At 30.4% G+C, this 13,748-nt stretch overlaps 1 protein-coding gene and 1 long non-coding RNA gene across 6 annotated transcripts in view; one reads left to right on the forward strand and one right to left on the reverse strand.

The window, feature by feature from the left end:
- LOC146754036 (putative COBW domain-containing protein 7) overlaps positions 1 to 13,748 on the reverse strand; it is a 128,185-nt gene that overhangs the window by 65,865 nt on the left and 48,572 nt on the right. The gene's annotated exons all lie outside the window — the stretch shown is intronic.
- Positions 8,282 to 13,748, forward strand: part of LOC146754037 (uncharacterized) — a 134,800-nt gene continuing 129,333 nt past the window's right edge. The window contains exon 1 of the long non-coding RNA XR_014939598.1: positions 8,282 to 9,707. This is a non-coding gene — a long non-coding RNA (uncharacterized LOC146754037). The remainder of the gene's footprint in view (positions 9,708 to 13,748) is intronic.

Here is a 13,748-nt window from a genome sequence, read left to right on the forward strand (position 1 = left end):
AGCAAAGGTAAGTATATTGGAAAGGATAAGAAAGTATAAATGAAAGGAATGGGTAAGTTTAAAAATAGGAATGGAAAGGAAAGTATAAGGGAATGGAAAGTATAAAGGAAGGGAAAGTATAAAATAAAGGAAGCAAAGGTAAGTATAAAGGAAGGGAAAGGAAGGGAATAGAAAAGAAAGGAAAGGTAGATATAATGGAAAGGAAAGCAAAGTATGAAGGAAAGTCAATGTATGTAGAATTGTAAGGATAGGGAAGTATATAAAAAAGGAAAGGAAAGGTTAATTTAAAAAAAAAAAAAGGAATGGAAAGGAAGGTCTAAGGGAAAATGTTACAGAACAGAAAGGGAATGTAGGTATAATTCAAAGGGAAGGGAATTATAAAAGAAGGGAATTTAGAAAAGAAAGGAAAGCAAAGGTAAGTATGAAAGAAAAGGAAAGTATAAATGAAAGGAGAGGCTAAGTTTAAAAATAGGAATTGAAATGAAAGTGTAAAGGAAAGGAAAGTATACAGAAAAGGAAAGTATAAAGGAAAGGAAAGTATAAAGAAAAGAAAGTATAAAGGAAGGGAAAGTATAAAAGAAAGGAAAGCAAAGGTAAGTATATTGGAAAGGATAAGAAAGTATAAATGATAGGAATGGGTAAGTTTAAAAATAGGAATGGAAAGGAAAGTATAAGGGAATGGAAAGTATAAAGGAAGGGAAAGTATAAAAGAAAGGAAGCAAAGGTAAGTATAAAGGAAGGGAAAGGAAGGGAATAGAAAAGAAAGGAAAGGTAGATATAATGGAAAGGAAAGCAAAGTATGAAGGAAAGTCAATGTATGTAGAATTGTAAGGATAGGGAAGTATATAAGAAAGGAAAGGAAAGGTTAATTTAAAAAAAAAAAAGGAATGGATAGGAAGGTCTAAAGGAAAATGTTACAGAACAGAAAGGGAATGTAGGTATAATGCAAAGGGAAGGGAATTATAAAAGAAGGGAATTTATAAAAGAAAGGAAAGCAAAGGTAAGTATGAAAGGAAAGGAAAGGAAAGTATAAATGAAAGGAGAGGCTAAGTTTAAAAATAAGAATTGAAATGAAAGTGTAAAGGAAAGGAAAGTATACAGAAAAGTATAAAGGAAAGGAAAGTATAAAGAAAAGGAAAGTATAAAGGAAGGGAAAGTATAAAAGAAAGGAAAGCAAAGGTAAGTATATTGGAAAGGATAAGAAAGTATAAATGAAAGGAATGGGTAAGTTGAAAAATAGGAATGGAAAGGAAAGTATAAGGGAATGGAAAGTTTAAAGGAAGGGAAAGTATAAAAGAAAGGAAGCAAAGGTAAGTATAAAGGAAGGGAAAGGAAGGGAATAGAAAAGAAAGGAAAGGTAGATATAATGGAAAGGAAAGCAATGTATAAAGGAAAGTCAATGTATGTAGAATTGTAAGGATAGGGAAGTATATAAAAATGGAAAGGAAAGGTTAATTTAAAATAAAAAAGGAATGGAAAGGAAGGTCTAAAGGAAAATGTTACAGAACAGAAAGGGAATGTAGGTATAATGCAAAGGGAAGGGAATTATAAAAGAAGGGAATTTATAAAAGAAAGGAAAGCAAAGGTAAGTATGAAAGGAAAGGAAAGGAAAGTATAAATGAAAGGAAAGGCTAAGTTTAAAAATAGGAATTGAAATGAAAGTGTAAAGGAAAGGAAAGTATACAGAAAAGGAAAGTATAAAGGAAAGGAAAGTATAAAGAAAAGGAAAGTATAAAGGAAGGGAAAGTATAAAAGAAAGGAAAGCAAAGGTAAGTATATTGGAAAGGATAAGAAAGTATAAATGAAAGGAATGGGTAAGTTTAAAAATAGGAATGGAAAGGAAAGTATAAGGGAATGGAAAGTATAAAGGAAGGGAAAGTATAAAATAAAGGAAGCAAAGGTAAGTATAAAGGAAGGGAAAGGAAGGGAATAGAAAAGATAGGAAAGGTAGATATAATGGAAAGGAAAGCAATGTATAAAGGAAAATCAATGTATGTAGAATTGTAAGGATAGGGAAGTATATAAAAAAGGAAAGGAAAGGTTAATTTAAAAAAAAAAAAGGAATGCAAAGGAAGGTCTAAAGGAAAATGTTACAGAACAGAAAGGGAATGTAGGTATAATGCAAAGGGAAGGGAATTATAAAAGAAGGGAATTTAGAAAAGAAAGGAAAGCAAAGGTAAGTATGAAAGGAAAGGAAAGTATAAATGAAAGGAAGGCTAAGTTTAAAAATAGGAATTTAAATGAAAGTGTAAAGGAAATGAAAATATACAGAAAAGGAAAGTATAAAGGAAAGGAAAGTATAAAGAAAAGGAAAGTATAAAGGAAGGGAAAGTATAAAGAAAATGAAAGTGTAAAGGAAGGGAAAGTATAAAAGAAAGGAAAGCAAAGGTAAGTATATTGGAAAGGATAAGAAAGTATAAATGAAAGGAATGGGTAATTTTAAAAATAGGAATGGAAAGGAAAGTATAAGGGAATGGAAAGTATAAAGGAAGGGAAAGTATAAAATAAAGGAAGCAAAGGTAAGTATAAAGGAAGGGAAAGGAAGGGAATAGAAAAGAAAGGAAAGGTAGATATAATGGAAAGGAAAGCAATGTATAAAGGAAAGTCAATGTATGTAGAATTGTAAGGATAGGGAAGTATATAAAAATGGAAAGGAAAGGTTAATTTAAAATAAAAAAGGAATGGAAAGGAAGGTCTAAAGGAAAATGTTACAGAACAGAAAGGGAATGTAGGTATAATGCAAAGGGAAGGGAATTATAAAAGAAGGGAATTTATAAAAGAAAGGAAAGCAAAGGTAAGTATGAAAGGAAAGGAAAGGAAAGTATAAATGAAAGGAAAGGCTAAGTTTAAAAATAGGAATTGAAATGAAAGTGTAAAGGAAAGGAAAGTATACAGAAAAGGAAAGTATAAAGGAAAGGAAAGTATAAAGAAAAGGAAAGTATAAAGGAAGGGAAAGTATAAAAGAAAGGAAAGCAAAGGTAAGTATATTGGAAAGGATAAGAAAGTATAAATGAAAGGAATGGGTAAATTTAAAAATAGGAATGGAAAGGAAAGTATAAGGGAATGGAAAGTATAAAGGAAGGGAAAGTATAAAAGAAAGGAAGCAAAGGTAAGTATAAAGGAAGGGAAAGGAAGGGAATAGAAAAGATAGGAAAGGTAGATATAATGGAAAGGAAAGCAATGTATAAAGGAAAATCAATGTATGTAGAATTGTAAGGATAGGGAAGTATATAAAAAAGGAAAGGAAAGGTTAATTTAAAAAAAAAAAAGGAATGCAAAGGAAGGTCTAAAGGAAAATGTTACAGAACAGAAAGGGAATGTAGGTATAATGCAAAGGGAAGGGAATTATAAAAGAAGGGAATTTAGAAAAGAAAGGAAAGCAAAGGTAAGTATGAACGGAAAGTATAAATGAAAGGAAAGGGTAAGTTTAAAAATAGGAATTGAAATGAAAGTGTAAAGGAAAGGAAAGTATACAGAAAAGGAAAGTATAAAGGAATGGAAAGTATAAAGAAAAGGAAAGTATAAAGGAAGGGAAAGTATAAAAGAAAGGAAAGCAAAGGTAAGTATATTGGAAAGGATAAGAAAGTATAAATGAAAGGAATGGGTAAGTTTAAAAATAGGAATGGAAAGGAAAGTATAAGGGAATGGAAAGTATAAAGGAAGGGAAAGTATAAAATAAAGGAAGCAAAGGTAAGTATAAAGGAAGGGAAAGGAAGGGAATAGAAAAGAAAGGAAAGGTAGATATAATGGAAAGGAAAGCAAAGTATGAAGGAAAGTCAATGTATGTAGAATTGTAAGGATAGGGAAGTATATAAAAAAGGAAAGGAAAGGTTAATTTAAAAAAAAAAAAGGAATGGATAGGAAGGTCTAAAGGAAAATGTTACAGAACAGAAAGGGAATGTAGGTATAATGCAAAGGGAAGGGAATTATAAAAGAAGGGAATTTATAAAAGAAAGGAAAGCAAAGGTAAGTATGAAAGGAAAGGAAAGTATAAATGAAAGGAAGGCTAAGTTTAAAAATAGGAATTTAAATGAAAGTGTAAAGGAAATGAAAGTATACAGAAAAGGAAAGTATAAAGGAAAGGAAAGTATAAAGAAAAGGAAAGTATAAAGGAAGGGAAAGTATAAAGAAAATGAAAGTGTAAAGGAAGGGAAAGTATAAAAGAAAGGAAAGCAAAGGTAAGTATATTGGAAAGGATAAGAAAGTATAAATGAAAGGAATGGGTAATTTTAAAAATAGGAATGGAAAGGAAAGTATAAGGGAATGGAAAGTATAAAGGAAGGGAAAGTATAAAATAAAGGAAGCAAAGGTAAGTATAAAGGAAGGGAAAGGAAGGGAATAGAAAAGAAATGAAAGGTAGATATAATGGAAAGGAAAGCAAAGTATAAAGGAAAGTCAATGTATGTAGAATTGTAAGGATAGGGAAGTATATAAAAAAGGAAAGGAAAGGTCAATTTAAAAAAAAAAAAAGGAATGGATAGGAAGGTCTAAGGGAAAATGTTACAGAACAGAAAGGGAATGTAGGTATAATTCAAAGGGAAGGGAATTATAAAAGAAGGGAATTTATAAAAGAAAGGAAAGCAAAGGTAAGTATGAAAGGAAAGGAAAGTATAAATGAAAGGAGAGGCTAAGTTTAAAAATAGGAATTGAAATGAAAGTGTAAAGGAAAGGAAAGTATACAGAAAAGGAAAGTATAAAGGAAAGGAAAGTATAAATAAAAGGAAAGTATAAAGGAAGGGAAAGTATAAAAGAAAGGAAAGCAAAGGTAAGTATATTGGAAAGGATAAGAAAGTATAAATGATAGGAATGGGTAAGTTTAAAAATAGGAATGGAAAGGAAAGTATAAGGGAATGGAAAGTATAAAGGAAGGGAAAGTATAAAAGAAAGGAAGCAAAGGTAAGTATAAAGGAAGGGAAAGGAAGGGAATAGAAAAGAAAGGAAAGGTAGATATAATGGAAAGGAAAGCAAAGTATGAAGGAAAGTCAATGTATGTAGAATTGTAAGGATAGGGAAGTATATAAGAAAGGAAAGGAAAGGTTAATTTAAAAAAAAAAAAGGAATGGATAGGAAGGTCTAAAGGAAAATGTTACAGAACAGAAAGGGAATGTAGGTATAATGCAAAGGGAAGGGAATTATAAAAGAAGGGAATTTATAAAAGAAAGGAAAGCAAAGGTAAGTATGAAAGGAAAGGAAAGGAAAGTATAAATGAAAGGAGAGGCTAAGTTTAAAAATAGGAATTGAAATGAAAGTGTAAAGGAAAGGAAAGTATACAGAAAAGTATAAAGGAAAGGAAAGTATAAAGAAAAGGAAAGTATAAAGGAAGGGAAAGTATAAAAGAAAGGAAAGCAAAGGTAAGTATATTGGAAAGGATAAGAAAGTATAAATGAAAGGAATGGGTAAGTTTAAAAATAGGAATGGAAAGGAAAGTATAAGGGAATGGAAAGTATAAAGGAAGGGAAAGTATAAAAGAAAGGAAGCAAAGGTAAGTATAAAGGAAGGGAAAGGAAGGGAATAGAAAAGAAAGGAAAGGTAGATATAATGGAAAGGAAAGCAATGTATAAAGGAAAGTCAATGTATGTAGAATTGTAAGGATAGGGAAGTATATAAAAATGGAAAGGAAAGGTTAATTTAAAATAAAAAAGGAATGGAAAGGAAGGTCTAAAGGAAAATGTTACAGAACAGAAAGGGAATGTAGGTATAATGCAAAGGGAAGGGAATTATAAAAGAAGGGAATTTATAAAAGAAAGGAAAGCAAAGGTAAGTATGAAAGGAAAGGAAAGTATAAATGAAAGGAAAGGCTAAGTTTAAAAATAGGAATTTAAATGAAAGTGTAAAGGAAAGGAAAGTATACAGAAAAGGAAAGTATAAAGGAAAGGAAAGTATAAAGAAAAGGAAAGTATAAAGGAAGGGAAAGTATAAAAGAAAGGAAAGCAAAGGTAAGTATATTGGAAAGGATAAGAAAGTATAAATGAAAGGAATGGGTAAGTTTAAAAATAGGAATGGAAAGGAAAGTATAAGGGAATGGAAAGTATAAAGGAAGGGAAAGTATAAAAGAAAGGAAGCAAAGGTAAGTATAAAGGAAGGGAAAGGAAGGGAATAGAAAAGAAAGGAAAGGTAGATATAATGGAAAGGAAAGCAAAGTATGAAGGAAAGTCAATGTATGTAGAATTGTAAGGATAGGGAAGTATATAAAAAAGGAAAGGAAAGGTTAATTTAAAAAAAAAAAGGAATGGAAAGGAAGGTCTAAAGGAAAATGTTACAGAACAAAAAGGGAAGGTAGGTATAATGCAAAGGGAAGGGAATTATTAAAGAAGGGAATTTATAAAAGATAGGAAAGCAAAGGTAAGTATGAAAGGAAAGGAAAGTATAAATGAAAGGAAAGTCTAAGTTTAAAAATAGGAATTGAAATGAAAGTGTAAATGAAAAGAAAGTATACAGAAAAGGAAAGGGAAAGTATAAAAGAAAGGAAAGCAAAGGTAAGTATATTGGAAAGGATAAGAAAGTATAAATGATAGGAATGGGTAAGTTTAAAAATAGGAATGGAAAGGAAAGTATAAGGGAATGGAAAGTATAAAGGAAGGGGAAGTATAAAAGAAAGGAAGCAAAGGTAAGTATAAAGGAAGGGAAAGGAAGGGAATAGAAAAGAAAGGAAAGGTAGATATAATGGAAAGGAAAGCAAAGTATGAAGGAAAGTCAATGTATGTAGAATTGTAAGGATAGGGAAGTATATAAAAAAGGAAAGGAAAGGTTAATTTAAAAAAAAAAAAGGAATGGAAAGGAAGGTCTAAGGGAAAATGTTACAGAAGAGAAAGGGAATGTAGGTATAATGCAAAGGGAAGGGAATTATAAAAGAAGGGAATTTATAAAAGAAAGGAAAGCAAAGGTAAGTATGAAAGGAAAGGAAAGTATAAATGAAAGGAGAGGCTAAGTTTAAAAATAGGAATTGAAATGAAAGTGTAAAGGAAAGGAAAGTATACAGAAAAGGAAAGTATAAAGGAAAGGAAAGTATAAAGAAAAGGAAAGTATAAAGGAAGGGAAAGTATAAAGAAAAGGAAAGTATAAAGGAAGGGAAAGTATAAAAGAAAGGAAAGCAAAGGTAAGTATATTGGAAAGGATAAGAAAGTATAAATGAAAGGAATGGGTAAGTTTAAAAATAGGAATGGAAAGGAAAGTATAAGGGAATGGAAAGTATAAAGGAAGGGAAAGTATAAAATAAAGGAAGCAAAGGTAAGTATAAAGGAAGGGAAAGGAAGGGAATAGAAAAGAAAGGAAAGGTAGATATAATGGAAAGGAAAGCAAAGTATAAAGGAAAGTCAATGTATGTAGAATTGTAAGGATAGGGAAGTATATAAAAAAGTTAAGGTAAGGTTAATTTAAAAAAAAAAAAAGGAATGGAAAGGAAGGTCTAAGGGAAAATGTTACAGAACAGAAAGGGAATGTAGGTATAATTCAAAGGGAAGGGAATTATAAAAGAAGGGAATTTATAAAAGAAAGGAAAGCAAAGGTAAGTATGAAAGGAAAGGAAAGTATAAATGAAAGGAGAGGCTAAGTTTAAAAATAGGAATTGAAATGAAAGTGTAAAGGAAAGGAAAGTATACAGAAAAGGAAAGTATAAAGGAAAGGAAAGTATAAAGAAAAGGAAAGTATAAAGGAAGGGAAAGTATAAAAGAAAGGAAAGCAAAGGTAAGTATATTGGAAAGGATAAGAAAGTATAAATGAAAGGAATGGGTAATTTTAAAAATAGGAATGGAAAGGAAAGTAGAAGGGAATGGAAAGTATAAAGGAAGGGAAAGTATAAAAGAAAGGAAGGAATGGTAAGTATAAAGGAAGGGAAAGGAAGGGAATAGAAAAGAAAGGAAAGGTAGATATAATGGAAAGGAAAGCAATGTATAAAGGAAAGTCAATGTATGTAGAATTGTAAGGATAGGGAAGTATATAAAAATGGAAAGGAAAGGTTAATTTAAAATAAAAAAGGAATGGAAAGGAAGGTCTAAAGGAAAATGTTACAGAACAGAAAGGGAATGTAGGTATAATGCAAAGGGAAGGGAATTATAAAAGAAGGGAATTTATAAAAGAAAGGAAAGCAAAGGTAAGTATGAAAGGAAAGGAAAGTATAAATGAAAGGAAAGGCTAAGTTTAAAAATAGGAATTTAAATGAAAGTGTAAAGGAAAGGAAAGTATACAGAAAAGGAAAGTATAAAGGAAAGGAAAGTATAAAGAAAAGGAAAGTATAAAGGAAGGGAAAGTATAAAAGAAAGGAAAGCAAAGGTAAGTATATTGGAAAGGATAAGAAAGTATAAATGAAAGGAATGGGTAAGTTTAAAAATAGGAATGGAAAGGAAAGTATAAGGGAATGGAAAGTATAAAGGAAGGGGAAGTATAAAAGAAAGGAAGCAAAGGTAAGTATAAAGGAAGGGAAAGGAAGGGAATAGAAAAGAAAGGAAAGGTAGATATAATGGAAAGGAAAGCAAAGTATAAAGGAAAGTCAATGTATGTAGAATTGTAAGGATAGGGAAGTATATAAAAAAGGAAAGGTAAGGTTAATTTAAAAAAAAAAAAAAGGAATGGAAAGGAAGGTCTAAGGGAAAATGTTACAGAACAGAAAGGGAATGTAGGTATAATTCAAAGGGAAGGGAATTATAAAAGAAGGGAATTTATAAAAGAAAGGAAAGCAAAGGTAAGTATGAAAGGAAAGGAAAGTATAAATGAAAGGAGAGGCTAAGTTTAAAAATAGGAATTGAAATGAAAGTGTAAAGGAAAGGAAAGTATACAGAAAAGGAAAGTATAAAGGAAAGGAAAGTATAAAGAAAAGGAAAGTATAAAGGAAGGGAAAGTATAAAAGAAAGGAAAGCAAAGGTAAGTATATTGGAAAGGATAAGAAAGTATAAATGAAAGGAATGGGTAATTTTAAAAATAGGAATGGAAAGGAAAGTAGAAGGGAATGGAAAGTATAAAGGAAGGGAAAGTATAAAAGAAAGGAAGGAATGGTAAGTATAAAGGAAGGGAAAGGAAGGGAATAGAAAAGAAAGGAAAGGTAGATATAATGGAAAGGAAAGCAATGTATAAAGGAAAGTCAATGTATGTAGAATTGTAAGGATAGGGAAGTATATAAAAATGGAAAGGAAAGGTTAATTTAAAATAAAAAAGGAATGGAAAGGAAGGTCTAAAGGAAAATGTTACAGAACAGAAAGGGAATGTAGGTATAATGCAAAGGGAAGGGAATTATAAAAGAAGGGAATTTATAAAAGAAAGGAAAGCAAAGGTAAGTATGAAAGGAAAGGAAAGTATAAATGAAAGGAAAGGCTAAGTTTAAAAATAGGAATTTAAATGAAAGTGTAAAGGAAAGGAAAGTATACAGAAAAGGAAAGTATAAAGGAAAGGAAAGTATAAAGAAAAGGAAAGTATAAAGGAAGGGAAAGTATAAAAGAAAGGAAAGCAAAGGTAAGTATATTGGAAAGGATAAGAAAGTATAAATGAAAGGAATGGGTAAGTTTAAAAATAGGAATGGAAAGGAAAGTATAAGGGAATGGAAAGTATAAAGGAAGGGGAAGTATAAAATAAAGGAAGCAAAGGTAAGTATAAAGGAAGGGAAAGGAAGGGAATAGAAAAGAAAGGAAAGGTAGATATAATGGAAAGGAAAGCAAAGTATAAAGGAAAGTCAATGTATGTAGAATTGTAAGGATAGGGAAGTATATAAAAAAGGAAAGGTAAGGTTAATTTAAAAAAAAAAAAAAGGAATGGAAAGGAAGGTCTAAGGGAAAATGTTACAGAACAGAAAGGGAATGTAGGTAAAATTCAAAGGGAAGGGAATTATAAAAGAAGGGAATTTATAAAAGAAAGGAAAGCAAAGGTAAGTATGAAAGGAAAGGAAAGTATAAATGAAAGGAGAGGCTAAGTTTAAAAATAGGAATTGAAATGAAAGTGTAAAGGAAAGGAAAGTATACAGAAAAGGAAAGTATAAAGGAAAGGAAAGTATAAAGAAAAGGAAAGTATAAAGGAAGGGAAAGTATAAAAGAAAGGAAAGCAAAGGTAAGTATATTGGAAAGGATAAGAAAGTATAAATGAAAGGAATGGGTAATTTTAAAAATAGGAATGGAAAGGAAAGTAGAAGGGAATGGAAAGTATAAAGGAAGGGAAAGTATAAAAGAAAGGAAGGAATGGTAAGTATAAAGGAAGGGAAAGGAAGGGAATAGAAAAGAAAGGAAAGGTAGATATAATGGAAAGGAAAGCAATGTATAAAGGAAAGTCAATGTATGTAGAATTGTAAGGATAGGGAAGTATATAAAAATGGAAAGGAAAGGTTAATTTAAAATAAAAAAGGAATGGAAAGGAAGGTCTAAAGGAAAATGTTACAGAACAGAAAGGGAATGTAGGTATAATGCAAAGGGAAGGGAATTATAAAAGAAGGGAATTTATAAAAGAAAGGAAAGCAAAGGTAAGTATGAAAGGAAAGGAAAGTATAAATGAAAGGAAAGGCTAAGTTTAAAAATAGGAATTTAAATGAAAGTGTAAAGGAAAGGAAAGTATACAGAAAAGGAAAGTATAAAGGAAAGGAAAGTATAAAGAAAAGGAAAGTATAAAGGAAGGGATTCTTTAAAGTATAAAAGAAAGGAAAGCAAAGGTAAGTATATTGGAAAGGATAAGAAAGTATAAATGAAAGGAATGGGTAAGTTTAAAAATAGGAATGGAAAGGAAAGTATAAGGGAATGGAAAGTATAAAGGAAGGGAAAGTATAAAATAAAGGAAGCAAAGGTAAGTATAAAGGAAGGGAAAGGAAGGGAATAGAAAAGAAAGGAAAGGTAGATATAATGGAAAGGAAAGCAAAGTATAAAGGAAAGTCAATGTATGTAGAATTGTAAGGATAGGGAAGTATATAAAAAAGGAAAGGAAAGGTTAATTTAAAAAAAAAAAAAGGAATGGAAAGGAAGGTCTAAGGGAAAATGTTACAGAACAGAAAGGGAATGTAGGTATAATTCAAAGGGAAGGGAATTATAAAAGAAGGGAATTTATAAAAGAAAGGAAAGCAAAGGTAAGTATGAAAGGAAAGGAAAGTATAAATGAAAGGAGAGGCTAAGTTTAAAAATAGGAATTGAAATGAAAGTGTAAAGGAAAGGAAAGTATACAGAAAAGGAAAGTATAAAGGAAAGGAAAGTATAAAGAAAAGGAAAGTATAAAGGAAGGGAAAGTATAAAAGAAAGGAAAGCAAAGGTAAGTATATTGGAAAGGATAAGAAAGTATAAATGATAGGAATGGGTAAGTTTAAAAATAGGAATGGAAAGGAAAGTATAAGGGAATGGAAAGTATAAAGGAAGGGAAAGTATAAAAGAAAGGAAGCAAAGGTAAGTATAAAGGAAGGGAAAGGAAGGGAATAGAAAAGAAAGGAAAGGTAGATATAATGGAAAGGAAAGCAAAGTATGAAGGAAAGTCAATGTATGTAGAATTGTAAGGATAGGGAAGTATATAAGAAAGGAAAGGAAAGGTTAATTTAAAAAAAAAAAAGGAATGGATAGGAAGGTCTAAAGGAAAATGTTACAGAACAGAAAGGGAATGTAGGTATAATGCAAAGGGAAGGGAATTATAAAAGAAGGGAATTTATAAAAGAAAGGAAAGCAAAGGTAAGTATGAAAGGAAAGGAAAGGAAAGTATAAATGAAAGGAGAGGCTAAGTTTAAAAATAGGAATTGAAATGAAAGTGTAAAGGAAAGGAAAGTATACAGAAAAGTATAAAGGAAAGGAAAGTATAAAGAAAAGGAAAGTATAAAGGAAGGGAAAGTATAAAAGAAAGGAAAGCAAAGGTAAGTATATTGGAAAGGATAAGAAAGTATAAATGAAAGGAATGGGTAAGTTGAAAAATAGGAATGGAAAGGAAAGTATAAGGGAATGGAAAGTATAAAGGAAGGGAAAGTATAAAAGAAAGGAAGCAAAGGTAAGTATAAAGGAAGGGAAAGGAAGGGAATAGAAAAGAAAGGAAAGGTAGATATAATGGAAAGGAAAGCAATGTATAAAGGAAAGTCAATGTATGTAGAATTGTAAGGATAGGGAAGTATATAAAAATGGAAAGGAAAGGTTAATTTAAAATAAAAAAGGAATGGAAAGGAAGGTCTAAAGGAAAATGTTACAGAACAGAAAGGGAATGTAGGTATAATGCAAAGGGAAGGGAATTATAAAAGAAGGGAATTTATAAAAGAAAGGAAAGCAAAGGTAAGTATGAAAGGAAAGGAAAGTATAAATGAAAGGAGAGGCTAAGTTTAAAAATAGGAATTGAAATGAAAGTGTAAAGGAAAGGAAAGTATACAGAAAAGGAAAGTATAAAGGAAAGGAAAGTATAAAGAAAAGGAAAGTATAAAGGAAGGGAAAGTATAAAAGAAAGGAAAGCAAAGGTAAGTATATTGGAAAGGATAAGAAAGTATAAATGAAAGGAATGGGTAAGTTTAAAAATAGGAATGGAAAGGAAAGTATAAGGGAATGGAAAGTATAAAGGAAGGGAAAGTATAAAAGAAAGGAAGCAAAGGTAAGTATAAAGGAAGGGAAAGGAAGGGAATAGAAAAGAAAGGAAAGGTAGATATAATGGAAAGGAAAGCAAAGTATGAAGGAAAGTCAATGTATGTAGAATTGTAAGGATAGGGAAGTATATAAAAAAGGAAAGGAAAGGTTAATTTAAAAAAAAAAAGGAATGGAAAGGAAGGTCTAAAGGAAAATGTTACAGAACAAAAAGGGAATGTAGGTATAATGCAAAGGGAAGGGAATTATTAAAGAAGGGAATTTATAAAAGATAGGAAAGCAAAGGTAAGTATGAAAGGAAAGGAAAGTATAAATGAAAGGAAAGTCTAAGTTTAAAAATAGGAATTGAAATGAAAGTGTAAATGAAAAGAAAGTATACAGAAAAGGAAAGGGAAAGTATAAAAGAAAGGAAAGCAAAGGTAAGTATATTGGAAAGGATAAGAAAGTATAAATGATAGGAATGGGTAAGTTTAAAAATAGGAATGGAAAGGAAAGTATAAGGGAATGGAAAGTATAAAGGAAGGGGAAGTATAAAAGAAAGGAAGCAAAGGTAAGTATAAAGGAAGGGAAAGGAAGGGAATAGAAAAGAAAGGAAAGGTAGATATAATGGAAAGGAAAGCAAAGTATGAAGGAAAGTCAATGTATGTAGAATTGTAAGGATAGGGAAGTATATAAAAAAGGAAAGGAAAGGTTAATTTAAAAAAAAAAAAAGGAATGGAAAGGAAGGTCTAAGGGAAAATGTTACAGAAGAGAAAGGGAATGTAGGTATAATGCAAAGGGAAGGGAATTATAAAAGAAGGGAATTTATAAAAGAAAGGAAAGCAAAGGTAAGTATGAAAGGAAAGGAAAGTATAAATGAAAGGAAGGCTAAGTTTAAAAATAGGAATTTAAATGAAAGTGTAAAGGAAAGGAAAGTATACAGAAAAGGAAAGTATAAAGGAAAGGAAAGTATAAAGAAAAGGAAAGTATAAAGGAAGGGAAAGTATAAAGAAAAGGAAAGTATAAAGGAAGGGAAAGTATAAAAGAAAGGAAAGCAAAGGTAAGTATATTGGAAAGGATAAGAAAGTATAAATGAAAGGAATGGGTAATTTTAAAAATAGGAATGGAAAAGAAAGTATAAGGGAATGGAAAGTATAAAGGAAGGGAAAGTATAAAATAAAGGAAGCAAAGGTAAGTATAAAGGAAGGGAAAGGAAGGGAATAGAAAAGAAAGGAAAGGTAGATATAATGGAAAGGAAAGCAAAGTATA

This window comes from Coturnix japonica, chromosome Z, assembly GCF_054131305.1.
Source record: "Coturnix japonica strain WE chromosome Z, WE-NBRP24, whole genome shotgun sequence".
In the NCBI taxonomy this organism is placed as follows: Eukaryota; Metazoa; Chordata; class Aves; order Galliformes; family Phasianidae; genus Coturnix; species Coturnix japonica.